Source organism: Euprymna scolopes, chromosome 13 (assembly GCF_053919585.1).
Source record: "Euprymna scolopes isolate OS-2025 chromosome 13, ASM5391958v1, whole genome shotgun sequence".
NCBI lineage: Eukaryota > Metazoa > Mollusca > Cephalopoda > Sepiida > Sepiolidae > Euprymna > Euprymna scolopes.
Genome location: NC_136494.1, coordinates 105672130 through 105698995, shown reverse-complemented (window position 1 = coordinate 105698995; position 26866 = coordinate 105672130). Strand labels below are relative to the sequence as shown.

Sequence of the window (26866 nt, the reverse complement as noted above, 5' to 3'; positions counted from 1 at the left end):
AGATAATCTGATAGTTAATTTACAGAGAGAGTTCGTTTTGTTGGGTTTTACGGCATGTCAATCCTTTGGGTCATTTTATGCCGAGTATCTATGGGTTCAGAAGACCTTTATCCCCTTCTCTAGCTAACATAAGTGGAAGAAGTTCAACTTTGACGTTTGCTAATAAAGTCAGCAATTACGGTTGCTGCTGCTTTTCCAACAAGCATACATGTCCACAACTACCATTTATCCTTTATGACGTCACCTTTTAAATTTACGGATTCATTCATTTTCAAGTACATATATTCTAACTTATGAAATTATGTCAGTCAGATTTTCCAAGTTAGACCTAGATAGCAATGTATCTGCCAAATCAATATTTTATTTTGAATAGTCAGTCTTTTTAGGAAAATTATCACTGTTCTATGTCAATAAGCAATTTTCCTATCGGCAGGGAGGAGGGATTCATTTTATTTACATTTTAGCTGCTCCCTTCTCGTTAACCTTTGCATCTTCAAAATAACATTTTTTTTAAAAAATATACTAACACTTATTCTATACTGAAAAACTTTTAAAGAAAGAGAGGCTTAAAACTATTTTCTGGGACACGATCCCGGGCAACCTTAGATAACCCTGCTAGTTGTTAAAAATAAGAGAAAAACGATTAAATGCCTCTCTTTTGTTTTTTGACATGTGTTCTCCTAACAAGGCATATATAATATGCATATAAGGGGCTACTATTTGAGATCATGCCTAGGAAAGTTTAACAAGATGTTGGGTTACCTTACATTCAAACTTCTACATATCAGTACAGTCGGGGAAGCAGGTAGCAGGAAGGGAAAAAAATGTAATAAAATAAGGGAATTCCAAAGTCTAGCTGTTAGAGGGAAGAAACTATTGAAGTAGAAAGCCTTCTGACATTTAGAGTTCTCAGTGAAGGGGTGAGATTTTGTTGCTAGCGGGTTTGCCGGAGATGTGTAGATTGAGGGAGCACAAGTGCACAGTCATTGAAATATTTGTAAAACCGGCATAGAGATCAAAATCCGTAATTAATACGGTTTTCTTTCTTCTATTATCACGTTATCCTTTCTACAATTGCATACATTCAAGAACATATTCCCAATCTGGTAGAATTCTTGAAAGATTAAACAGTTTTTTATCAAAATGGCCTTTTGACATTTGTCATGTTCTGCAGTTAGTCTAGATTCGCTAAGAAGATTTTGTAACCTGTTGGATTAAATGTGTGTTGTATAACCCTGATAGATATTCTCTGGCATACTAGGTTATCGTCATCATATTCGGTTTAACATCTGTTTTAGATGCTGGTATGAATTTGACGGCTTTTAGAAAATGGCTTCTAAACTACCCTGTCTCTAGTCAAATCTTTATTTTTTTTCTCTTTTCTCAAACCGAGACATCTCACTGTATTTTATGCTGAAGAACAAATACAAAGATCAATGCTAAATATAAAAGCGATTCTTCATTTTAGTAGTAGTTAGTTTGATTGATTTTATGGTATATCAACCCTTTCTAAGATTATTTAATGCCAAATCAAATGGCTCCCGAGAGCCATTTGATTTTGCATTTTTGTAATAGGAGTACACTAAATGAATGCAATAATCCTGACTAGATTCGAATTCTGGTCATCAGATTCCAATTACGCAACGCATACCACCATTATAGCAGCAGTAGTACACATTTTTAATGAAACGGAAATAAGATTAACATTAAAGTCCTTACTTTGATTTCCTGTAAAAGTTTGTTGAAAGTGAAATGTTAAGAGCAGAAAACTAGACCTCACAGAATGAATCCAATCTAGCAATGGGAAGATATTTTTTTTTTGGGGGGGGGGGGATGCACAAACCATGTACAGGTTTTGAACTCGGTTGTGGCCATGTTTAATATGTCGTCTGTTATACCATGGGTTTCTACAGTTTCCTCTCTTATAATCCGTAAATCAGTTGTGAATTTCAAAACTGACCCGTTATCTAATTTAGGTGTGTGTGTGAGGGGGGGGGGGGGATTTATAACTAAACAGTGATGGCCTTGTGCCTAATTTGTTAACGTAATTTTACTTTAAAGCAAATAAATAATTCAAAGTGCGATATCGGTTGTCATGGATTGACAACCTGGGTTCATATCCAGTTCGTTGCATAGAAACAGATTTACATAGTGTTGGCAAACTTCATGTAGTCATTTCTGTAAGTACCCAATATTTTTCTAGAAAGAATCCTAACTAAAAGATACCAGGAAAATCAATGCCAAGAGAATCATTCAATACATATGAAATGAATCAGTGAATGTAAAAAAAAAATTTTAAAAATGTAGAGAGAGAAAGGGAAGAGGACAAGAGTAATAAAAAGTGTGTGTGGAGGGGAGGGGCAGTAAAAAGTGATAAAAGACAGTGAGAAAGATAAAAAAAAAAAAAAACAGTAAAGGGACAAGAATCAGAGAAGGGAGTGAAAGCAGAAAGTGTGAGGAAAGTATGACAAAATGAGTATTCTAAGAAGAATTCCTGGATAAGTATTTTCTAGTTTAAAACAATATATTATCGATTATATAAATCTCACCTGTTTGTTTAAATGTATGTATGTATGTATGTATGTATGTCTTGCAAAACTTTTGACAGAGGCAACGGATCCTGACAAGATCGGTATCATTTTGAAGCTCGACGTCTTAGGTGACAAATATCGAAAACTTGGCCAAAAACATTAATTCCTCCACTCTAAACTCAGCCGTTTTGTACATGGAGAAGTCGATTTTGTCCCCCCTCAACATTTTAGCAAGACAGTCGCCGTTGGATTGATTGACTTCGGTTAATTTCAACGCTTTTGACTTCCAGTCGCATCATGGAGACATCAGCTAAGACGTCAGATTTTCTTTCACTTTCTTTTCCGCCTTTTTTTTTTTTTTTTTTACAAAGGCATCACCACATTATCAAGGCCCAGAGGCCACTCAAGGATAAGGGTTAAAGAGTGTACAGTAGAAGTTGGTCAATATAGTAATCATTAGTAATGAAAATTTGGTAAATTTAATAACTTATATGGAACCGCTCATCAAGAACTTATTTACCTTAGACTTGAACACAACCATATTGTAGTCAGCCGGAAAGCAGGAAAACGGAAGACAATTCCACAGGCGTGCAGTTCTAAGAAAGAAGCTTTGTTCATGGAATCTATGTTTAGGTTTAGGCACAGATAAAGAGTGGGGGAAATTATTGATAGTGTTTACAGCTAGACGAGTGTTTCTTGTGAAAGTTTGGCGAGGGGGGACCATAGATTGAAGCTCAGTTGAACACTTTCCATGAAAATAACGATACATCAGAGACAAACTCGCAACATCTCTTCTGTGAGATAGAGGTTGTAAGGAGGAGAAAAGGACATCTCCTACGAGGCTACGAAGTCTATTTTGAACTCTATCAAGGCAGGACAAGTCCTTTCTAGCAGCTCCTGCCCAGATGTGGCAACAGTATTCCATCCTTGGACGTACCTGGCTCTTATATAGATAGAGAATAGCATCAGCAGTGAGATATCTACTGGATCGATAGAAAGATCCCACCATTTTTCCAGCGGCCTTGGCAACAGATTTGATATACGTGTTCCATTTAAGATCATGAGTAATGGTCAAGCCCAGAAGCTTGTCAAAACTTGAGGCCTCCTGAAGACGAGAGCCATTCATTTCAATTGATGACAAATGTGGATTAAAATGTTGATGATGTAAAGAGAGAAGCTTGGTTTTAGATGCATTAAAAGTAACCAGCCACTCCTTTCCCCATTGTACTACATGCTCAAGATCAGAGGAGAGAGAATTGGAGAGTACTTGCTCGTTTACTGTCTTAGATGTGGTACCATAAATGGTAGTGTCGTCAGCATAAATGTCTACAAATGATGTAAGGATATGATTTGGAAGATCATTAATGTAGATCAGGAAAAGAGTTGGGCCCAGGATGGATCCCTGAGGGACACCGGCATTAATACTGAGAGCTTCTGATTTTTGCCCCTCAACTACTACTCTTATGAACCTATCAGAAAGAAATGATTTAATAATTGAGAAGACTTTTCCAGCTATACCATAGCTAGCGATCTTATGAAGTAAACCTTTATGCCATACCCTATCAAAGGCTTTAGATATGTCAATGTTCATGGCACAGGTTCGAGCCTGCCTGCCAACACTCCCCCCCCCCTCTCAGCACACACCTCTAAACACACGAGCACCCAGGCTAGTCTCAAAATAAGGGGTAAGTACCGGATATATTTATAGAAAGAATTCTAACTAGAAAGATGGGGGGGGGGACAAATAATCATCTAATTATGAAATGAATGAATCAGATACTTGGAAAGGTTTACTATGTAAAACTAGCAGGAGTACCAGTTTTTCAATCTTTCAAAATACAAACACTTTTCACCATTCTTATGACAATGAGTACCTCTTACAAATATTTTTAAAACAATTGAATGGAAATAGATAACTGAGAGTCATTGTTTTTTTTAATGGGAAATAACGATATTTATTTTCAATACTTTTCTTTTAAATAGCTAATATTCAGTCCAGTGAAACAAATATGTAAGGGGTGTAACGTGTAAGATTATAATTACAACCTCCCATTCCTTATAGGTGGGAACATCAGTTAGTTATTCATAGGATATTTAAAATTCAGATAAATAAGTAAGGAAAAGAAAGCTGTGTCCTTGCATTGGTTGGACTTGTTTGGCTTCTTTCTGATCTAAAAACAGCAAAGAACCACTCAGTGCGCCTAAACAATAGGACATCATTCTTAGACAACGACAGTAAAATAAATATAATTTCTTCTTATTTAAAGAAAATGGCGACAAAATAAAAAAATAAAAAATGGTTATGTTAAAAGAAATAAAAATGTCTTCTAGAAAAGAGATTGCTTCTTTGAAATGTTACAAGTGTTCAAAACATGGGTTATCTCCCTTTTAGTTACACTAAAAAACTAATTTTTTATATTGATAATTCAAACAATGAAATAAGTTTTCCTATTTTAACATCTTTTAGTAGGAATATAATTTTTAATCATAATAAAAAAAGGGTTTGTATTACTGTACACAGATTCGAAAAAGTTGTCAAAAAACAAATATATAACAAATAAATGTTATCAAAGGCAAGGTAAATTACTTTTCTACCTAACTGGATATATTTTTCGTGTTTTTATTCAATGTAACATGTTTATTCAGCTCAAAAAGCATACAGTGTTTACCGATGTATTGGAAAATTCAAAATGGCGGCCGACACTCTCTTTAACACGGTAAGTTCAGGAAAAGATGTTATAAATAATAAACTAGACAAAATACTGTTAGAAATTCGCTCATTATATGTTACCGTGACATAAGTTGACATATATTCGGTGTTTTTTTAATAGTATTTTGTCTAGTTTATTATTTATAACACCTTTTCCCAAACTTACCATGTTAAAGAGAGTGTTGGGCGCCATTTTGAATTTTCCAATACATCGGTAAACACTGAATGTTTTTCGAGCTGAATAAACATGTTACATTGAATAAAAACACAAAAAATATATCCAGTTTGGTAGAAAAGTAACTTATCTTGCCTTTGATAACATTTATTTGTTATATATTTGTTTTTTTGACAACTTTTTCGAATCTATGTGTACAGTAATACAAACCCTAAAAAAATGTTACGCTTTGTATAAATAAATTTATATTGTTTTGTATAGCATTCACTCAAGGTTGGTTGAATGAGCTTCCTCCAAAGGAGGAAATGTCAAGAGAATATCAAATTTGCAGGCAATCCTTAGTCACCTGTAAAGTTATACTAAAATTGGTTATAAAAAATGAATAAAAATTTTAAAACTTTACACGTGAACACATGTCTTTTTTTTTTGTTTTCTGACAACTAAACTATGTGACTTACACATTAATGTTTTTCAATTTTTTATTTAATGACTATTAACCGATTATTTATTGAAATGACGATAAATAACTTAACACACTGACAACCGAATGTGCCAAATTCGAGCACAGTTGATTCCAATCAATATTTTCAATTGGAAATGTTGACAAATACTTAAGATTTTTTTTGTTTTGTTTTTTTTTTTTTTTTCTTGATTATATCAGGTTGGTGCAAAAATAATGATGTTCAACTTCAAGTCCAAAAACTATATTTTTGCACCATTTAAAAAAAAAAAAAATTTTTTACATGGGTTCGTTAGTGTTGTATCTATGCTGGTAATTTGTAGTCTTAATCTTTCTATCGAGGGGCATTCGCTATATAGTTATTTCTGCTTACAGCTTCAGGGTGGCTAAGTGGTTAAGGACACAAACTGACAACCCGGGTATGGCAAGTTCGAATCCAGTTCGTTCCACAAACAATTTCATTTAGGGATGTTGGCAACCTTCACATGGTCTCTCTCTTAAATACCCAATGTCTTTCTAGAAAGAATTCTAACTAGAAAGATATCAAGGAAACGAATGCCAACAATAATTATCCGATTCATTCGATAGGAATGAATAATGTTCAACAAAAGCTTCTTCATTAACGTTACCATTAAAATCAAACTAGATATAAAAAAATTTTTTTTAAATACCCATTAATACCTGGGAATCTGAAAGAAACATTTTTAAAAGACAAACAAGAGAGAAAGATCATCTCAGTTGATGGAAACGAATGCCAACAATAGAATCATCTGATACAAAAATGTATAAATGATGCTCAACAACAACAACTTAAGGTAAAGATAAAAATGGAGCAATCCAGAGAGAGGGGTGGCGCCCTCCCCTACATCTTCATACAATAGTCAATGAAAAGGAAATCTTCAGGTCGCCCTTGACTGCAGTTAATATATTCATTAAGCATTTCTTTGATAGACCGTTAGTCAGTCACATAAGTTTGAAATAGTTTTCATTGATGATTAATGGCATTTCTAACTATGAACAGTTTTACTTTATATATTTCTCCTTGATCCAGAACAGTGTTTCTCAACCGGGGTCCACATTGGCCCCTAGGGTCCATGTAACATTTCTGTGGATCCACAGGCAAAACATGTTCTTATGCCCAATAGCTATAAAGGTGTCCACCAAGAAAAAAAGGGGATCCATGGATCAAAAAAAAGTTTGAGAAACACTGATCCAGTTCGTACCATAGAAACATTTGCAGTGTTAGCAGCTTTCACGCAGATTTCAAAAAGCAGATTTATTAACCAACTGAATTTGTTACGAGAGTAATATATTCTTTTGGAACAAGTTCATATCAGATTAAGAAGTACGTTGGATATTTGAAGATAAAATTAGATAAATTATGAAATAAAGATGAAAAAGTTGGCAGTGGGGGCACATATTTGAGAAGTTCAGGATAAAATTTTTAACAGAACCTAATCCGTATACTGATACTATATTCACGGTGTTATTTATGTGCATTTTCCTAGAATCTGCAAAAGCTTGTTACTATTTCATAAGTAAATGAAATGTTTGTTATTTCATATAGAAAAAACAAGTGAAGCATGCATGGTCCTCCATGAGTGCACAGTGAACGAGGCATAAAAAAAATGACCAAGTTTAGCACACACACACACACACACACACCCTTCTTCTCATTTAGACCCAAAAAGTCCCCAGGGAAATTAAATCCTGGTGAAAATGAACAAACGGTGCAGTTTTACGCCTTAACATTTGTAAATTTGAGTTCTGCACCATGCAAAAAAAGAAATGACTAAGTCCATCATTTGCACACCCCCCCTCTATTTAGCACTAAAAGTCCCCAAGGCCTTAACATGTTTAAACTTTAATTCAGCATCATGCAAAACTGCTAAATAGAAATACACAGAAAATTTTGGACAAAGTAACAGAGCCCCTGAGGCACGCCCAAGAGTTACCGCGAAATATAGACGAACAAAATTTATAGAAATCAGTTACAACTTTTCAGAAGGTTTTATAAAAATCCAAGGCATCATTTTTTTTTTTTAATAAGCACAAAAGTTTCAATTTTAGCCATTTTAACCCGAAAGGCTTCCCTAGGAGGGCAACCGGAGTTTTCCCGGAAAATCCGTTCTGTTATTTTTTTTTTTTTTTTTTTTACTCATTATGTTTAATGTTTGTGCAAAATTTTTTAAAATTCCAAGGCGTAGTTATTGAGAAAAGCGCGGACAGATGAACGGACAAGGATGAATTTACAGGTCCACCCTCCTTTTGTTAGGAGGGGGGGGGGGAGCAAAAAATTCAAATGATAATTTCTTAATTAAAACCGCTACTGGTGAAATTAAAAAGATTTTATGCAATTAAATGTTTGTTTTTTGGGGGTTTTTTTTTTGCCGTGTCATTGGATGAGTACAAATTCTCACCTCTTCCTTTGTATATAAAAATTGAAAATTTTTATAACACGGACCAACAATCGCCATATTTGACTGACGTAACATTTTTTCCTCTATCTTTTGTTAATAAAGATGTATAAAATATACAAGAAATAAACGATGACAATCAAAAGGTTAAAACTTTATTAAATCACTAAATCAAAGGAAAATACTTATAGCATTTGCTCCACTTACTTACTTTTTAGTTATTCGTGTAGAGTTTTTTTTTTTTGCATCTTTATAGGTTATTGTATAAAGTTTTTTTTTTATAAAGCTATATATTAATACGATAGCATGTGTTATTTTCTGTGTCACACTTACATCCGGGTCATTTAATTGTTATGTACTTCCATTTCTTGTCAAACAATTTTACAAAGAATTCTTCATAAGTTTTAGTTATAGCTAATGGCATTGAGTCATCTATTTTTTTTTTTTTTTATAAATAATTTTATCAAGAATTCTTCATAAGTTTTGGTTTCGATTATAGCTGAAGGAACTCAAGTTATATATATACATATATTTATTTCATAAGTTTTTATTTCGGTTTCGATTCAAGCTGATGCACTCAAGTCATAGGGATATTTTTTTTTTTTTTAAATCGCAACGTTATAACATAAAAATCGATAGAACATTAACTCTATAATAATAAATACGAAATCTGCAAAAATTAAAATATATGTAAGCATACTTTACGACCGGGGCATCACGAACACTGCTGGTGTTTTTGCACATTTGTACCGTTTTCTCATCATATTTCAATCTGCAGACAATTTCTCGATTGGATAAACTAGAAAGGTGGAGATTGCCGAGCATTTATGCTAGCTTAGATAAATACTTTTGCAGTTTTAACAAAAAAGCTACAATAATATCAGAGCGTCTCCATTTAAACTGAACATCTACAGAATGCCAACATCAATATGAATGCGTCCCCCTGCGGAATTTCCACAGGTCCCGCTAGTATTATTTATTATTATTATACACACGCACACTCATTTATATATATATATATATATATATTTATTGTGTACAGAAAGTTGTTAGATGAGATAAGTCATTGGCACCGTCGGTTTCAAGCCCGATAATTAGGACCGTTTTAGATGGCCATATCAAGCTCTTTACAGCCAATACTCATCTCTTCTTTATCGCCTTTTATTTCTCTATAATTTTACCTGTTCATATTTGACTTTTAATTGAAGTATCCTAGTGTTCACGTAATTTAAAAAATTAACTTCAAAACTCCGCAGCAACAAATAAGCTTAAAAGCAGTTTAAAATATCTGCCTTTTAGGCAACAAAGCATCTCTAATCGTAATTATTGTTGTTTCAGGTTATACACTGTAACATTTAGTTCATATGCCTCAACTTTCTCTTGGTGATCGTCAGGAGCTCATTAATCTCCACCTTTCAAGTTTATCCAATTGAGAAATTGTCCGCAGATTGAATTATGATGAGAAAACGGTACAAATGTGCAAAAGCACCAAAAACACCTGCAGTGTTCGTGATGCTCCTAAATCTGGTCATCCTAGAGTTGTAAACTTTTTACAGGGAAGACAATGCTATCAAGATCTGCAGCCTCAGAAACAGATTTAAAACGGCTCTCCAAATCCAACAACAGTTGTTAAAAATGCTTTCTTTCTACAGTTAAGAACAGATTGAAGGAATTTAATTTTCGAGGCTGTGTTGCAAGACGCAAGCCAATGATTTCTGTAAAGAACAGAAAGCATCATGTGGACTTAGTCAGATGCAATGAAGATCATGACTCATCATATTGGTCAAAAATGATTTTTTTTTTTTTTTTAACAACAAAAACAAGTTCAATTGGCTAGGCAGTGATGGTAGGCAATAAATCCGTCGAAGGAAATTCGAAGAATTTAATCTTAGGTGCACAGTTTCAATGCTGCAAGTTTTATGTTAAGTTTTAGTGTGGGTGTTATTAGTGCTAATGGTCTAGGACCTATAGGTCGCTTACAAGGTTGAATTAATTTGACCAAGTATATTAATGTCGACCGAACATTTTCTACCCTACTTTGTCCAAAATTTGGATAATAATTCCATCTTCATGCAGGGTAATGCTCGCATTTACACAGCTGGCAATGTCAAGAGGTTCCTTGAAGAACAGGATATTGCACAATCTTCAGACGCCAATCCTATTGAAAACGTATGGCATTACATAATGCAACAGCTACGCAATGATAGAATTTCAAGTCTAGAACTTTGGAAAAAAATTAAAGGGAAGTGGGATGTTCTTTCATTGGAGTATTTAAGAATTGCCCAAATGATTGCGGGCTGTCAAATTGCAGAAGGACTATGCTACTGAATATTAACTAGTTCATTGTGTCCCTGTTTTATTTGTGTTGCATTAACGTTCTAAAGTTACATTTAAATAACAATTTTCCAATGCATAGAGTTTCTTTTTGCCTTCTCGATTTGAAATTAATTTTTTTTAAATTGACGTGAACAATAGAATATTTGAATTAAAAGTCATATATGTACAGGTAAAATTAAAGAGGAATAAAATTTTGAAAAAATGACAAGTGCAGGCTTTCTTTTTGGCGCCACATATATTTGAAAAGGTATATACCCGAACAGGCAAAACAAAAGTGCAAGTAGAACAGCAGCATCTTAGGAATATCTGTTCTAGTTTTTAAATGACGGCATGGTTAAACAATTTTGAGAAGTATTATTGTTTACATGACCTAACTTTGCGGTCTTTCTACCTCCCTATAAACAAGGTAAAAAAAAAAAAAAAGACTATCAAATGTGTTGTGTAACTCGATCTCCATGATGGTCTATGGTCCTTGGAGAAAATAAATCAAAAAAACGTTTTTCCAATTGTGAAGTATTTCGGTCTCTCTTTAAAGAACGCCAATCCCCTGGTTTCTGTTGGCGGTTTCTTAAACTCCCATAGCGCTACTTCAACCTTAATCAGTTGACCCTTAACAATGATAACCCCTCCCTTTTAAGGCTACATTGTCAATGGTAACCTACATTACCAAACGAGAGGGTGGTGCAGCACCCCCTCCCCTTCCTCTTGCCAGAAATGAAGACTTAAAAGTGACAGCAGATTAAAAACCAAGATATATATTTTTTTTGTGTGTGCTATCAGGCACATGTAACAAGGACACCAAAATTGAAATGCAATACATTTTGAAACATGGGCGGAAAATAACATGCTTCACTGAAAAAAAGAAAGAAAAAGAAAAATAAATAACATGCTTCTCTGAAAAAAAGAAAGAAAAATAAAAAGAGTTGGAGGCTTTAACCAGATGTGGGGAAGTGGAATCGATTGTTGACAAGATTTACTGGAGTTTGTGTTTTTATTTTTTTATTTTTTTTTATTTTGTTGTTGTTTTAACTGATTTCAGGGTTCAGATAGATATATTTAGTTCAAAGGAATCTCCATGTCTTAGACTCAAAAGTCAGCTATTTTTGCTGGAGTCAAAGTTGATAGATTAAAAAAAAAAAAATAGATTAAAATTACTCCAAGGTCAGAAGTTGGGGTTTTTTTTCAACTGGTTCTCCAATTTTATAGTGATGAATTAGAAGTCTGTAATTTTTGCAGGATTCGGCACTACTTTTCTAAAACCAACTACAAAGTCAAGAATATTATATACATATATATGTATGCTGTTGTTTTTTTTTAGCCCGTTAAAAATGAGCAAAAGTTTTAGCCTGTAGACTTAGAATGAGTACTATGCAAAATCGATGGTATAATATTAAATTTGCGCTTATTTTTGCATTAAATACAGAATTTAAGTTAGATCAGCTATTAATTTCTGAAAAAAAGTGGAACTTAAATACTAATCTTTATTAACTCCTAACTGTGCATCAAATGGATGAAATAATACTTAGTTTGCTGCACCTTATCATAAAGGTCCATGCAAAATTTCAGCCCAGTAGTTTGAGAAAAAGTGAAAAGAGAGACTAAAAAAATATAATATAGACTAGCGGGGGAGGGGGTACCTGGCGTTGCCCGAGTGTTTGGAGGTGTGTGTGGTCGGGCAGAGGGTGGGGGGTGTTAACGAAAACCTAAGAATAAGCGAAGTAAAAAAACAAAACAAAAAAGAAAACAGAAAAATGAAGCTAAAACTTATCGGTCGTGGGGGGGGGGGAAGAAAAACACAAAAAAAAACTAACATAAGGCAAATGAATGATGTTAAATATAAAAATCGAAAAAACAAAAAAGAAAACAGAAAAACGAACGTTGAAACTGCTTTAAAAAAATCTTGGGGGAAAAAAAAAAGTGAAAAATGGCTTAAATAAGCCCGTTTCGATATTAAAATGTAAAAGTCGGTGGGTACCCGGGTGTTTTGGGGTGTGTGTGGTCGGGGGGGGGGGGGGGGAATGAAAACCTAAGAATAAGCGAAGTATTAAAAAAAAACAAAAAAAACAGAAAAACGAACGTTACGTGAAAAATGTCAAATAAACCTGCTTCAATATTAAAATTTTAAAAATCGAAGACATCTCACACCATGATTCGAACTCAAAATGTTTAGATAATGACCCAACGCTCTAACCAACTGAGCTAACACGACGTACATGAAATTGTGTCAATTCTTCAAATACTTAAACTAAATCAGGTTATGACGTCATCTGACGCATGCGTAGAACCGATCTCATAAGAGGACGGTTTTTGTTGACCCCCCCCCCTGTAGAAAAGTGCCGATTTCAGGGTGAAAAAATTAACGTTTTTGGCCAATTTTTCGATATTTGTCGGGTAAAGGATGGGGCTTTCATATGAGACCAAATTTGTGAATTTTTGCTCTGTCTGTGGAAAGTTTTTAGCAGACACACAAACATACACACATTTTCGCTTTTATATTTATAGCTACACATTTTCAGCACTTATCTCTCTGAATAACTAGTTTAGAGTTCTCTTAAATCAGGAACAAACAGCAACGATTTGTTCATTTAGTGGAATAGAGCAGGGCGGATGGAGGAAGAGGTCAACCTTTCATACAAAAGTTTGGACAACAAAATCCACATCATCGGCATAAATGAGCTTCTACACAGAATTTATAATCTCGTTACATTCATGTATTGAATTCATGAGATTTTACTGTCTTTCTAGCGTGTTGATCAAAGATATCAGATGTGGTTTGACTGGTTGTCCATCTTTGTATGGTCTTTACAAACCTAGATACTGTATTCAAGATATGCAATCCTGATAGCAACCGCATAGACTCCCAGAATATAAACAACCCTAAGTAACATTTATACAGGGTGGTCGCTAGAAAAGCAGGAAATTTGAAGGTCAACTTAGATCATGAGCTTGGAACGATATCTCACAAGTAACCCTTCAAAACGACACACGAGCTTGGATTTCTAGGTTAAGACGCTGCAGTGAAGTGCACGGACGACATTTTGAGTATCTGTGCGTATAATATAACATTTGTCTTTGAAAAACTTTGTAAAAATAAATCGTTGTTTGATAAATTTCCCGCTTTTCTAGCAACCACCCTGTATATGCATTGCTCACACATTCTCTATCTTTGACCTCAGCCACATATATTTCTCATTGTAATTGGAACTGCAATGTATTCCTTTTTAGTATATATGTCTCTTATTCTTTTCTTTGTATATCACATTGTGTATTTCATTACATACTCCATCACTCCATTTACATCAGTCTTTGACAAATTGCTTATCGGTGAATAAAATGTATATCCAACTGATTTTCACATCCTTCCGACATGTGTGTGCTTCCTATAACTAGTTTTGGGGACATTCAATAAGAATCGGAAAAATCAGAACTCATTGGGATATTGAGTCATAAAAATTTGCCTTTATTTTCCAATGCCAAAACCGATCGTTTCTTTTTTTTGTTTTGTTTTAAAACCTGGTCATCCATTGCTGATACTAATAAAATGATAAATATTTATTCATTAGGAACTGTCAGTGAAACAGATCTATAGATAAACCTCTTAAGAGTATTTTTACATTTGCTAAAATAAAGATATATGCAAATATTACATGGGCTTAATAAAAACTCTACAACTAAATATCTAAAGGTTTTTAAAGAATCAGTATCAGTAGTTGTATTGGAATTAAGAATTTAGAATAGAATCTGTAATCTCTATGGCTGACTGGGATAGCTTCCATACATTCATATCTGACCTATCTCTGAATTCCATCTTTAAAAAGAATATGTCCTCTATAGTATCAGACCTGACCGAATGGTTAATTATAGGCATAGACAGATTCATACCATCCAAAAAATTCCAACAAAAACCTAACAGCCAGCCATGGTTTTCCCCTGAATGTGCTGCTGCCATCGCGCACAGAAATCACTTTTTCCATAGCTACCAACGTAATAGATGTACTGAGAGTAAAGCTGCTTTCAGGACTGCCAGCAACCACTGTAAAAGAGTAATAAAAAATGCAAGAGAGCTATATGCTCAGTCTGTTAAATCTAAAGTAGCTGAGCAGCGGCTTGGTTCCCACCAGTTCTGGCAAATAGCAAACAGAATCTTGAACAGAAGCGTGCGTTCTATCCCAACTATCATCAATGGACCTGAGGTCATCTCGTCAGGATCAGACACGGCCAGACTATTTGCCAAGACCTTTGCAGCTAATTCTACCCTATGTGACAAAGGCCATCAACTCCCTGTATTTCCTCCTATAACAGACAACACACTATGCAACATACAAATATCTGTGCGTGAGGTCGCCAAGCTAATCAAGAACCTTGATTCCAGTAAAGCAACTAGCCCTAATGGCATTCCAGTTATAGTGCTGAAAAAGCTCCAACCAGAACTTGCCCCCATACTTACAAAACTGTTTATGCGTTGCCTTAAGTGCTTTCCAATACCCTGGAAAACCTCATCAGTATGCCTTGTATTTAAGAATTCAGGTGAAAAGTCATCTCTCTCCTGTGTGTCATGATTAAGTTGTTAGAATCCATATTAAATAAAGTAGTCAACCACATCAACAGAAACAACCTTCTTAGTGACATGCAATATGGTTTCTGCTCTGCAAGATCTACAGCAGATGTGCTAATGGTTATATCTCATAGGATTAGTGAATCTCTTGACAAAGGCTTCCTTTCCAGAGCAACTTGACATATCGAAGGCCTTCGATAAGGTATGGCATAAGGGCCTACTTCACAAGATTTCCAGCTACAGTATCACTGGAAATGTTTACTCAATCATTAAATCATTTCTCTCCAATAGGTTCATAAGAGTAGTGGTTGATGGGCAGAAATCAGAGGCCTACAGTATTAATGCTGGAGTCCCCCAGGGGTCCATCCTGGGCCCAACTCTCTTCCTGATCTACATCAATGATCTTCCAAAACACGTACTTAAATCATTTGTTGACATCTATGCTGATGACACCATCATTTATGGCAACACACCAAAGGCCGTAAATGACAAAGTTCTCCCTGATTCTCTCTCCTCTAATATTGAGCACGCGGTACAGTGGGAGAAGAGGTGGCTGGTCACTTTTAATGCATCTAAAACCAAGCTTCTATCTTTAAATCATCAACGCTCTGATCCCCATCTGGTATCAATTGAAATGGATGGCTCTCATCTTGGGGAGGCTCCGTGTTTTGACAAGCTTCTGGGTTTGACCTTTACTCCTGATCTGAAATGGAACAAGTACATCAGGGATGTTGCCAAGGACGCTGGGAAAATGGTGGGATCCTTCTACTGCTCCAGAAGATATCTCACTACTGATGCAATTCTCTATCTATATAAAAGCCAAGTACGTCCAAGGATGGAGTACTGCTGCCACATCTGGGCAGGAGCTGCTAAAAAAAGCCTATCCTGCTTTGACAGAGTACAAAATAAACTTCGTGGTTTAGTGGGGGATGCCCTTTCCTCTTCCCTGCAACCTCTCTCCCACAGAAGAGACGTTGCGAGCCTGTCTTTGTTTTATCGTTATTTCCATGGCAGGTGCTCGTCTGAGCTCCAATCTTTCGTCCACCCCTCGCCAATCTTTCACAAGAAACACCCGTCTGGCTGAAACTACTGTCAATAATTTTCCCCACTCTTTATCTATTTATATATATTTTTTCAAATTCCTGACAAACCGCCCCCTTAAGTAAGATACTATCAAATCTTCAATACTAATGATTACTACAATACTATCTCATTGATTACTGTACACGCAATAACGCTTATCCCTGAGTGGCCTCCGGGCCTTGAAGTGGTGACCCCCATGTAAAAAAAAAATAAAATAAAAAAATAATAATAATCTATAATATGTTTGTTTAAATGTATATATGTATGTATGTATGCCTGCCTAAAACTTTCAACTGAGGTGACAGATTATCATGAGATCGGTATCCTTTTGAAGCTCGACCTTTCGGATGACAAACATTGAAAAATTGGCTAAAAACATTAATTCCTTCATCCTCAATTGGGCACTTTTCTACAGGGAGGGGTCGATTTTTTTTTTGCTGATATTTTCGAAAGTCATCCCCTCTTTTCGATTAACTAGCCTTAATTTAAACCTTTGCCACTTCCAGTTTGGTGATGGACACATCGCCGAAGATGTCACATTTTGTTTTCGTTTTTTCATATTATTTTCCTCATTCACGGTATGGATTCGAGCCTCCCTGCTTGCCACCACTTTTTTTTTTCTCAACACACACCTCCAAACACCCAGGCAACGCTAGGCACCCAGGCTAGTTGTATTGAGATTAAAAAAATATTGGAAACATCCCATCGATAATGGTAAAAAACATGCAAAATAGTTGTATGCAGAAAAGATATACTCGATCATTTTGACCATCATAAGCGTAACTATAAATTTCTTATCATTTTCGTTGATCTGTAACGTGGTGTTTCGAATAAAAATTTTCATTGCTAAACGTGCAGATTGAATGGACACACCTCAAGAATATTTATTCTAGGTTCGTTTCTGTCTTTTTCTTATAAGTTTAATGGTAAAATATTAAAGTGAGGGAGATTGCAAGGTCAAGCATGGAAATGATGTCTGGGAATCTGACGTAAAAAAGCATCTAGCTTGTCTGCACGTCAATAACTACAGAATGATAGAAAACAAAAAATGCAACTTCATTTAATTTGGGAAATGTTCCAAAATAGTAATGATATTTCACGAAAAAATAATCAGGAGATGAATTTGGTATTCCATGCTAATAGAAACACTTCCTCTTTTTAAACAAATCATTTTTGTTTTCTTTTGCATATTGTTGCCATGAGAATATATGTAAAAGACACTTCAGATATAAACAACCAAACATTTTTCTAATTATAAGAATGCAGGGGTCAAAGGGGAGGGAGGAGACAGAGACCCGTTGGGTCGCCTATTGAGCTCAGGTTAAATTATTTGAATAAATAAAAAAAATTTACAAAACAAGTTAAATTAAGATAAAATCTGAAATTATCTTCTTTCTGTACAGTCTATACATCTTTCCTTTTTCTCTTAAACTATGGATATATATCATTACTGTCCGTATTGGTATTCCCTTTTGTTTATGATAAACTATTTCAATCTTTTTATTCTTTCCTTTCTATATCATCTTTGATTATGATTATATGCAGCATAATCGCATTGAAAGATTGCTTCCCATTAAATCACCAAAGTTAAGTTGGTCAGTACTAAAATGAGTGACCATTTAGGAGTATCAGGTACTGTATATGCCTTCCGCTTATCTTGGCATTGTTTTGTAGTCATCCTGGACATCTCAAGTAATGCTTACTCAGGAGAGGAATAGTAAAGATTGCTCAACCCTTGCCACACAATTCAGCGCATGACACCATCATCCCTCTAGGACGTGGATCTCCAAAGATTTTGAATGAGGAGGCATATTGCTGACTTTTTAGAACTACACAAGCCAAGATAAAAATAAATTGATAAAGAAACAGTGGATTAATAACTATAAAACAGAGTTAACAGGCCATTTATTTCTAAAGTCTGAATCCGTGCAGAATTTTTTGTTAAAAAATTAACATTCGAAAACTCTTAACTCATTATTATTTAGTCTAATTTAGTACTATTTAGTATAATTTAGTTAATTTACAAGCATGAAATTGGTGCATTTTTGACAATCATATCGGAAGAGGAGGGAGCTATCACAAATGTACTATTGCGGTAGTTTATCAACTTTATCAAATAAACCTCAACCTTAATAAAAAAAAATTATAAAAAAAAAAAAGGAAACCTGTATGATATGCAATACGCAGGTGAAGAAAATAAGTTAAAACAAAGCAGACAGTTAAGATGAAGACTCTGCATACTATACAAGAGAATGTGTTTAATGCATTTTTGCTGATTAGTGAAACTTGAACTACAAAACCTCATTTTTTTTCAATTTTTTTCTTCTCCTGAATAAACAGAAAAACTACCACAGTTTCACATGTCTATTTAAAAAATTTCTTCCAAATATTTTTATGTTTTCTATAAGAGCTCTGTGGGTCAGATTAAAGACCTTGGATGAGTAGATCTGGCACATGGGCTGTACTCTGGAAACCTCTGCTTTAGGATGATCAGATGGTTCTTGTTGAGAGAGAGAGAGAGAGAGGGAGACCAAAATCAAAAATAATAAACAACATATAGAACAAGCCGCACATGCGTGGTTTCCCTCTTGTGCTGCATGTGAGATGCCACAAAAAATAGTGAAGAAATGATGAATGTGAGAAGTGTGAAGGGCCAATGTTACCTTCACATTTTCACCAAGTTTCAGAAAAATCTTATCGATGGGGCAAAAGTTATGAGGTAAAAAGTGTCATTTTTGCAATTTTGAAGCATTTGTGACCCCTTTTGTGTTCCTGGGAATGCTGAATCCCAGTGAAAAATGGACAAACGATGCAGTTTCACGTCTTAAGACATGTATATTTGAATTCAGCACCATGGAAAACTACTATATAAACATGCATATCAAGTTCTTGAGTAATATGAAAAAAGAGCTCCAAAAAGGTATGTTTTTTTTAGCCCTAAAAGTACCAGAGGGATTCGAACCAGGGTCACCCAAACTGAATTTATATTAAGAACAATGGCCTCCACATTTTGGCCACGTTTCAGGAAAATCTAATGGATGGATCACACGCTATCAGACAAAAAGTGTCATTTTTGGCCATTTTGGAACATTTTGACCTCTTTTGAGCCCTTGGGGACGCCGAATCTCAGTGTAAATGGATAACGGTGCATTTTCAGGCCTTAACACATGTATATTTGAGTTAACCACTGAAAAACCACTATATAGTCAGACATATCAAGTTTTTGCTGAGAAATATGAAAAAAGAGCCACAAAAAGAGAAAAGAGGCATTTTTAGCACTGAAAGTCCCCAGGGACACAAGCCAGAATTTTGCCAGGGTCACCCATACTGGATTTATATCAAGAAGAATAGGCTCCACATTTTGGCCAAGTTTCAAACAAATCTAATGGATGGATCAAAAGTTATGGGGCAAAATGTGTCATTTTTGGCCATTTGGGAGCATTTTTTACCACTTTTGAGCCCCTGGGGGTGCAACAGGAATTTTTGTAAAAAAAATTTTTTATTGTGCACATCTATTTAATGAAATACAATTTGTGGCAAAATTTCGGGACAAACTAATGGACGGTAATCTGGCAATAGTCCGGACTAACGGACACCACTGAAAATATAGGTCGCTCTCTGATAAATCGGGGGTTGGGGGACAATTTTTTTTTTTTTTTTTCTTCATACTGAACGACGAAATTCATCTTTTGAACATTTCCATCTCCAACCATCAATTGACTACAAATAAGTTTTACTTGTATTACAGATTTCACACTTCCAAGAATTGGCTATTGCTTGGCAATCTATTGAATCATTTCAGAATTGGCAGACATTTTCATGACAAGTTAGAATACTGTTATTTCTTCAGTTTGCATGAAATCATTGTTATAAACATCATTTACTAAAGTTGTTGGATGCATTCTAAGAAGAGGGGGGGGGTAATTTTCTTTCAAGCGTACACATTACAAGACTAACATCCTCCCAGTAGTTGACAGATGTTCATTCTAAACACTGGACCCTAACAATAGGACAAATCAACAGGAAGCAAGATAATCTTGTTTTAAATTCTGTACATTAATTTAAGTATCTTTTTTTATTTACTTTATTGTTCAATTTGGATATTAAAAAAAAATAAAAATAAATAAAAAATAAACCTAAGAAATAAATATGGCTATCTATATTACAGAGATTCATCCTGTAGTGTAAATAGTTTTTTTTTTTTTTTCTTTAAAAATACTATAAAATATTATGAACGAACATACACTACACCACCTTTTTAAAGGAGGAGGTAATAACTGGAAGAGTGGTCTAATGACACCAGAATTGATACATTATTCCATACACGCACACGTGGATAAGGTAATATCTAGGAAAATGTCATGACAACAACATAGATACAATATCTCTCCATCCATCCATCCATCCATCCATCTATTCCTCAAAAGGAGGTAATCCTCAGGAGAGTGACAACACGTCTGAATTTAACATTAAAAACAGCACGTTCATCTGAAATATTATAGTAAATGAAATTAAACATCAAAATACAGTAATACTAGTTTCAAACAAAATCTTTATTACTAATACATAATTGTGATATTTATTGATAAGAAATTAACTTTATTTTCATCTAATAAAGTTTTAAAAAAGATTAAAATTATGAACAAATCAAATTTTGTGTTTGGAAAAAGAAAAACAAAAAAACTTTCAACAAGATATGAAATTCATTATATTATATGCTATAGCGTTTCATAATCATATCAAAATTGTTGACCCAATCTGCGTAACAGTAAACAAAAAGCTTGATTTGCATATAACTTGAGAACTGTGCGAGTGTTTAAGAGTATGCATGGCTTATTAGTTCACAACCACTACCACTATTTATTTCACTTCTTTCAACACATTCTTTTTGCATAACTAACAAAAAGTACATTTCTTTACTTCCATAGTACCTTATGGAAACTATAAAAGTAAAGCAACTTATTTTGCTATCTAATTTACAAATGTGTACAAGATAGAAAAAAATTCAGAAACATTGTTGGGAAAGGCAGTCACTTTCTGTAAATGCTCACAAAATATTCACGCAGTGGAATCAACCTAAAATGAAAAATGGCGAGAAAAAAAAAGATAAATTGCTGAGTGAGAAATGGCTATTCAGTCATTTACAAATTATGACTATTTAGAAGAATTAAAATGAAATATATTTTTGAAAAAACTCCATCCCAAAACTAAATAATTCTTGTTTCATTCAAATATATATATAAAAAAAACCTTAGTATATATATATATATATATATATATATCTCACGTGCTTTCCTTCGTGTCCGAAGACGACTTCCTGTGAACCATCATTCTCCACTTGTCACGGTCGCGACTGAGGGTCTGCCAGCTTCCAGTAGGGATATATATAATTTTAAAATATAATTATCCATTGACACGTGTTTCGTCGTATACGATTCATCAGAGTGACTGAATCTAGCGAGATTCAAAATCGATACACACACACACACACAAAGTAGCTTCCTTCAGTCTTGACAGTCTATGGATACCCATTGTAAGAGCGCTTGCGCATGGAATTTTTGTGGCAAGAGTTGCGCAATCTACAATCACATTTCTCCTGAGTCGGCGTTGTTAAATACCAGTGGCAAGTGGAAGTTTAGGACGACTGGAAACAATGCAGAGATAAGCGGAGAGCACATGCAGAACCTACAATTTCCAAATGGTCACCAATCTGGTACTAGCCAGGTTCAACATTGCTTAACTTAGGTGATCTGACAAGAACCAGTATGCCAACGTGATTATGCCGTATATATATACAGACACATAGATACATGCATATTTATATACACACACATACACAGGAAGTAAGAAAACTCATTTTTTATTTACTTAGACATTAGTATACGGGGGGGGGTAACTTTATAAAATAGAGATATCTATTTAACAGCAACCCTATAAATCTTTCTAAGATTAAACATCAGTCACAGCAAGCACCTGCAATATTTACATTTGATGTCAGATTCATCTTCAGAATAAATATCTTGCGTCAAATGTAAATATTACAGGTTGCTGCCGTGAATAAATGTGGACATCTTCAAAAAAATGAATTTCCATGTCTGCAAATATCTTCAGAGACCGTTCGACTCACAAGAGTAGAAATTCCACAGTAGTTCTACAAAAGATTCACAGGAAAGCATGGCAAATAGAAATGTAATTATCAATCGATAGTTTCAGTACTCGACTTAGTTATAAATTATAAACTTGAGTCACACCCGCTCAAAAAAAAAAAAAAAATAAATAAATAAAATAACACATTCATCAAAAACAAATGTATGCTGCATCACCTGTGCTGATTTTGTTGTTATCTGCAACTGTGTTATGTCCATCATCTTTAACACAGCATGTCACAGACCAGCATTGTTGTAAAATACCATCTTCTATTACATAAAGGGTAATTGTCTGTCTGTATGTGTTTGTATATCCAGCTAAAAGTTTAAAACTACAAAACGAATACCCACAAGGTTGGTATTTTTCTATCAGTACTCTGCTGGAAGAATAATATCTAAAATTAGGGGAAAAAAATATTCATTACCTGGAGCTAAATTGACAACTAAACTAAATTTCCTCGGGCAAGTAATTTTTTTTTTTTTTTTTTTTTTTCAGTGTTATGTACTAATTTGGAAAGAAAATGCACATTTCTAACTCAAGGAAGGGAGTCGTGCATGTGTGTCCCCAACTAGAGAGGAATGGATTGGATAGAGGATAGAAGGAGGTAAAGAGATAGAAATTTTAACAGAAATAGGTTAAACTTTTGCCCCGAGCAACACCAATTAACCACGTTAGTACAATAATTTACAGTTCAGTTCCTTATTAAACAATGCCCAAGGATGACATTTTTGTGAACTGTGGTATGAAGTTCCCATTGATATGTACCCAAACTTTGTCTCAATTTACAGCATTCAAGATGTTCATTCTTGAATTCTAGCTAAATTAAGAAGCTCATTTAACCCCCCCCCCTACTTCTCGCTCATGATACAACAGTTGCATGAGACATACTGTAACATTTTTGATAACTAACACAAAAGAGTTCTTTATACATAGGAGAGTCTTTTACACCCTTAGAACTTCTTTTCATGGAGAAAGAGGAGAAAGGAAACGTTCACTAAAAGTTTTCTTTAAGGTTTTATTTTGGAGAGAACCGACTCAGGAGAGAGAGACTAATATTCCCTTAGCTAATTATTTAGTTATTAGTTAACTTATCTGAAATGAGTGATGCACAGACAGCGACATTGAGATAACATTTCACACTTAGCAATTATCAAAGTTTTCTACATTATTGGCCAACTGTCTCACGCAGCCCACAGCACACTCACATTATTCAATTATTCCCGATTGGCTCCCACAGAGAATGATCTGAAATTTTGTTTCCCTTCAACTTGAAAAATCTGACATAATTCATCATCTCCCCTGTTTTGTCTATCATTTGACCTGCTGCTCCGTCTTCAACTTAACATCACTCATCTCTGAGAATGATTCCGTTTTGCAGATTTGGATTATCATGCACTCTATGTGACCCTAATCAAAGTCCAGTGATGCAGAAGGATAAGTGACTTAATGTCTACAGCAAACAGTGCCAGCTAAAAATTATTTTTCCAAATTAAAAAATATAAAGAATTCAATAAATAATTGATAAAGTAATGTATTTTTTATATTCAAAACAATAAAACAATAACATTTTATTATTTAATGCAGAAAACAATTAAGTATAATGCAAATTTTTTAACTGACATTGTTTGCTGCGGACTAGAGTCGCCTATTCTTTTATGTCCCTAAGTCCACACTAGTTAATCACTGTTGCCATAAGGTTCCTAATATGTAAAATATCTACTTTGACAAAGTATATGCAAGTAAAACAAAAAAAACAAAAAAAACTTAAATTCAACATCAAACAAATGTGTTTAAAACATTTACTGTAGAGTTGCTACATGAAATCGTTACATTTAGTCAGTAACATCAGTTAATCAAGAGCTCATCTTGTACAATGTGTTCTGTAAATCTTCACATTTTCACTACTGAGTTTAAACAAGCAGCATTGTGTTTCAGGTTTATATTTGAATTTTGTACTTGTCGGCCTATATCTGGTCAACACAGATCACAACAAACAACTTCAGAGTGTTGGTTGTTGTAGATTTTAAGTAAAGCTTTACTCCATGTTTACAGTTACTAGCAATTGCATTTCTTCAATTAAGTAGATTTTTGTGTTTTTAAACTTTATTTCTAGTTTCTCGCTCAGACATAATCTAGATGAATTCTCTAAACATCTACATATTCTAGCTCACCCTAAGATTTTTCATGCAACTCCCAGAAACCATTTGCTTTTCTGAATTTATTCCAAACTAGTAGGTAGTCATGTTCTATATCTGTTTTGTTATTGGTTTTATTGTGCAAGTGTACATTTGTGGCTATGTTTTATATTTTAATTCAAGTGTGGTTTGCCCCATGTAATATTTTTGTTTTGAAGAATTATTTTGGATCGAATGAAATGCAAATCTATAAATATAAAAGCGAAAATGTATGTATGTATGCATGTACGCTTTTCCTCGATGTCCACAAAAGGCTTCTTTCAGAGAAGCGCTCGCTCGCTTCACAACTTAAAACTTTTTATATCATCTATAAATTGTAATATCTCACAGTTAACCACGGAGCTCGCCTGTCTATTTAATTTTATTGATTTTCAAACGTTAATTATTCCACATCTCCCCGCATCGGCACGCGTTACATTCGGTTTTCGGTATAAAAAAAAAAAGCAAAACTCAACTCTAATCACAGGCCCAGAGCCAGTGGTCTCTAGAGAACTAAGTAACGTTTGGTCAATGTCGACTTCGTCATATCAGACGGAAGCTTTCATTTTGAGACGAGGGAGCGGGTTTTTAAAAACAAACAAACCGATTTATTGACCTCATTAAAAACTGTCCCTGCACAAAATGCTAACTGCTGAATAGCTATCGCTGTCACGTCAATCAAAAACGCGCACCTGTTTTTTTTTTTGTTTTTTTTTTTTCCACACTTGACTATTTTCCAACTGCGCGTTGTCAAGGCTTTTTTTTTTTTTTTTTTTTTTCACGGGCACCTGTTTTTTTTTTCACATTTCGGGTTTTTTTCACACACACCTACAAACACCCGGGCAACGCCAGGTACCCTTCACTAGTATATAATAAAATTTAAAGTAGAGGGAATAATCACTTAAGTAATTGACCAGTTTCCTCCTAGAATAATGAAGGAATGAATGCATCCCAAGAAAATAAAGACGCATGGGTCACTAGTTATGGATTGCTAAAGATCAGAAGTGACATGGCTGCCAACAAGTTTCTTTGATTATTGAAGTACCTTTTTGACTCCAATAGAGGCAGGGTGAGAGAGAGAGAAAGAGAGAATGAGAGAGAGAGAGAGGTGCAAATGAACGTAGGAGAGGGAGAGAGTGTAAAGATCAAGAGGGATAAGGTGAGGGTGAAAATGGCTTTCTATTGAAATCATCACATTTCCAAGAGAAATAACAATGTTTACACCACAGACTTTATAGAGGGCAAAGGTCAAGAGTAAAGAGAATTAGGAAGGTAGGAGGGAATAGACAATTGGACAAGGGAATGGAAAAGAATAACTTAAAGATATTTTCGTTGTTTTGTTTTTAATGAAATTATCATCAGCTGATAGTCTGCAAGGTTAAGCTGACACTGCATTCTGGCAAGGTGATAGCAGAGTGGTTCAGATATTGGGCAAGGAATTTCAAGGTCTAACATTTATATGTAAGACTTTCTGTATTGAGTCAATAATAAGCAAAGGAAATTAAAAAAAAATCTTTGCCAATGACCAATTATATCCTTGTACTATTTCATGTGTCAATAAATTATCAAAATTAAAACATGTGAAAAAAGTACTAATTATTTTTTGATCTCGCAATAAAACTGGAACCGATATAGTTGGATGCTTATTTATCTATAAAACATAATTTACATAAATTACAGTTGGGCTTTTATTTTAATTTGTTTCAGCTGACTGATCACATCAGAAATGGGAATATTTTCAAATGCGAGATTTTTACAAAAAAGTCTAGATTTTTTAAAAACTGAGTATGAAGTAAGAAATCCCCCCCTCCAGTCTGCTCCTCACCTGAAAAGGATATAGTCAGAATAAAAAATTTTTTCAAGAATACAAAATTACAATTGGGCTTTTAAAACCGATCACAGATTCCTTTTTCAGACGACAATTACTCTTGCCCAGTTTGAAGAAATGTGAAATACCAAACTAGCTTCTCAGAAACTAAAACATGTTTCATCATCCTTTAAAATTATGTACCCTGGATGGGTTTAGCCAGCCTCTTCTTCAAAGGAAGATCCTTTGAAGAAGAGGCTGGCTAAACCCATCCAGGGTGAATGACGCGCCAGGAAGAAGAACCTTACGTCATTTATAACAAATGTTTTATATTTTCTATTGTATTACATATTACTTAGCTGTAATAAGCTTACTAAGTCTAAAACGTTTATGGTCATATATATATATTAATGGCTAAGGTTTTCTATTGGTTGGCTCTGATCATGTGATTTACTGAAATAGATCAAGAT

At 34.5% G+C, this 26866-nt stretch overlaps 2 protein-coding genes across 5 annotated transcripts in view; both read right to left on the bottom strand.

The window, feature by feature from the left end:
- The window catches only part of LOC145292141 (uncharacterized), a 506863-nt gene that overhangs the window by 213362 nt on the left and 266635 nt on the right, over nt 1-26866 (bottom strand). The gene's annotated exons all lie outside the window — the stretch shown is intronic.
- Nucleotides 11931-26866, bottom strand: part of LOC145292374 (uncharacterized) — a 29921-nt gene continuing 14985 nt past the window's right edge. Inside the window, exon 3 of the mRNA XM_080138703.1 lies at nt 11931-26601. The gene's annotated coding sequence lies outside the window, so the exon portion shown is untranslated. The remainder of the gene's footprint in view (nt 26602-26866) is intronic.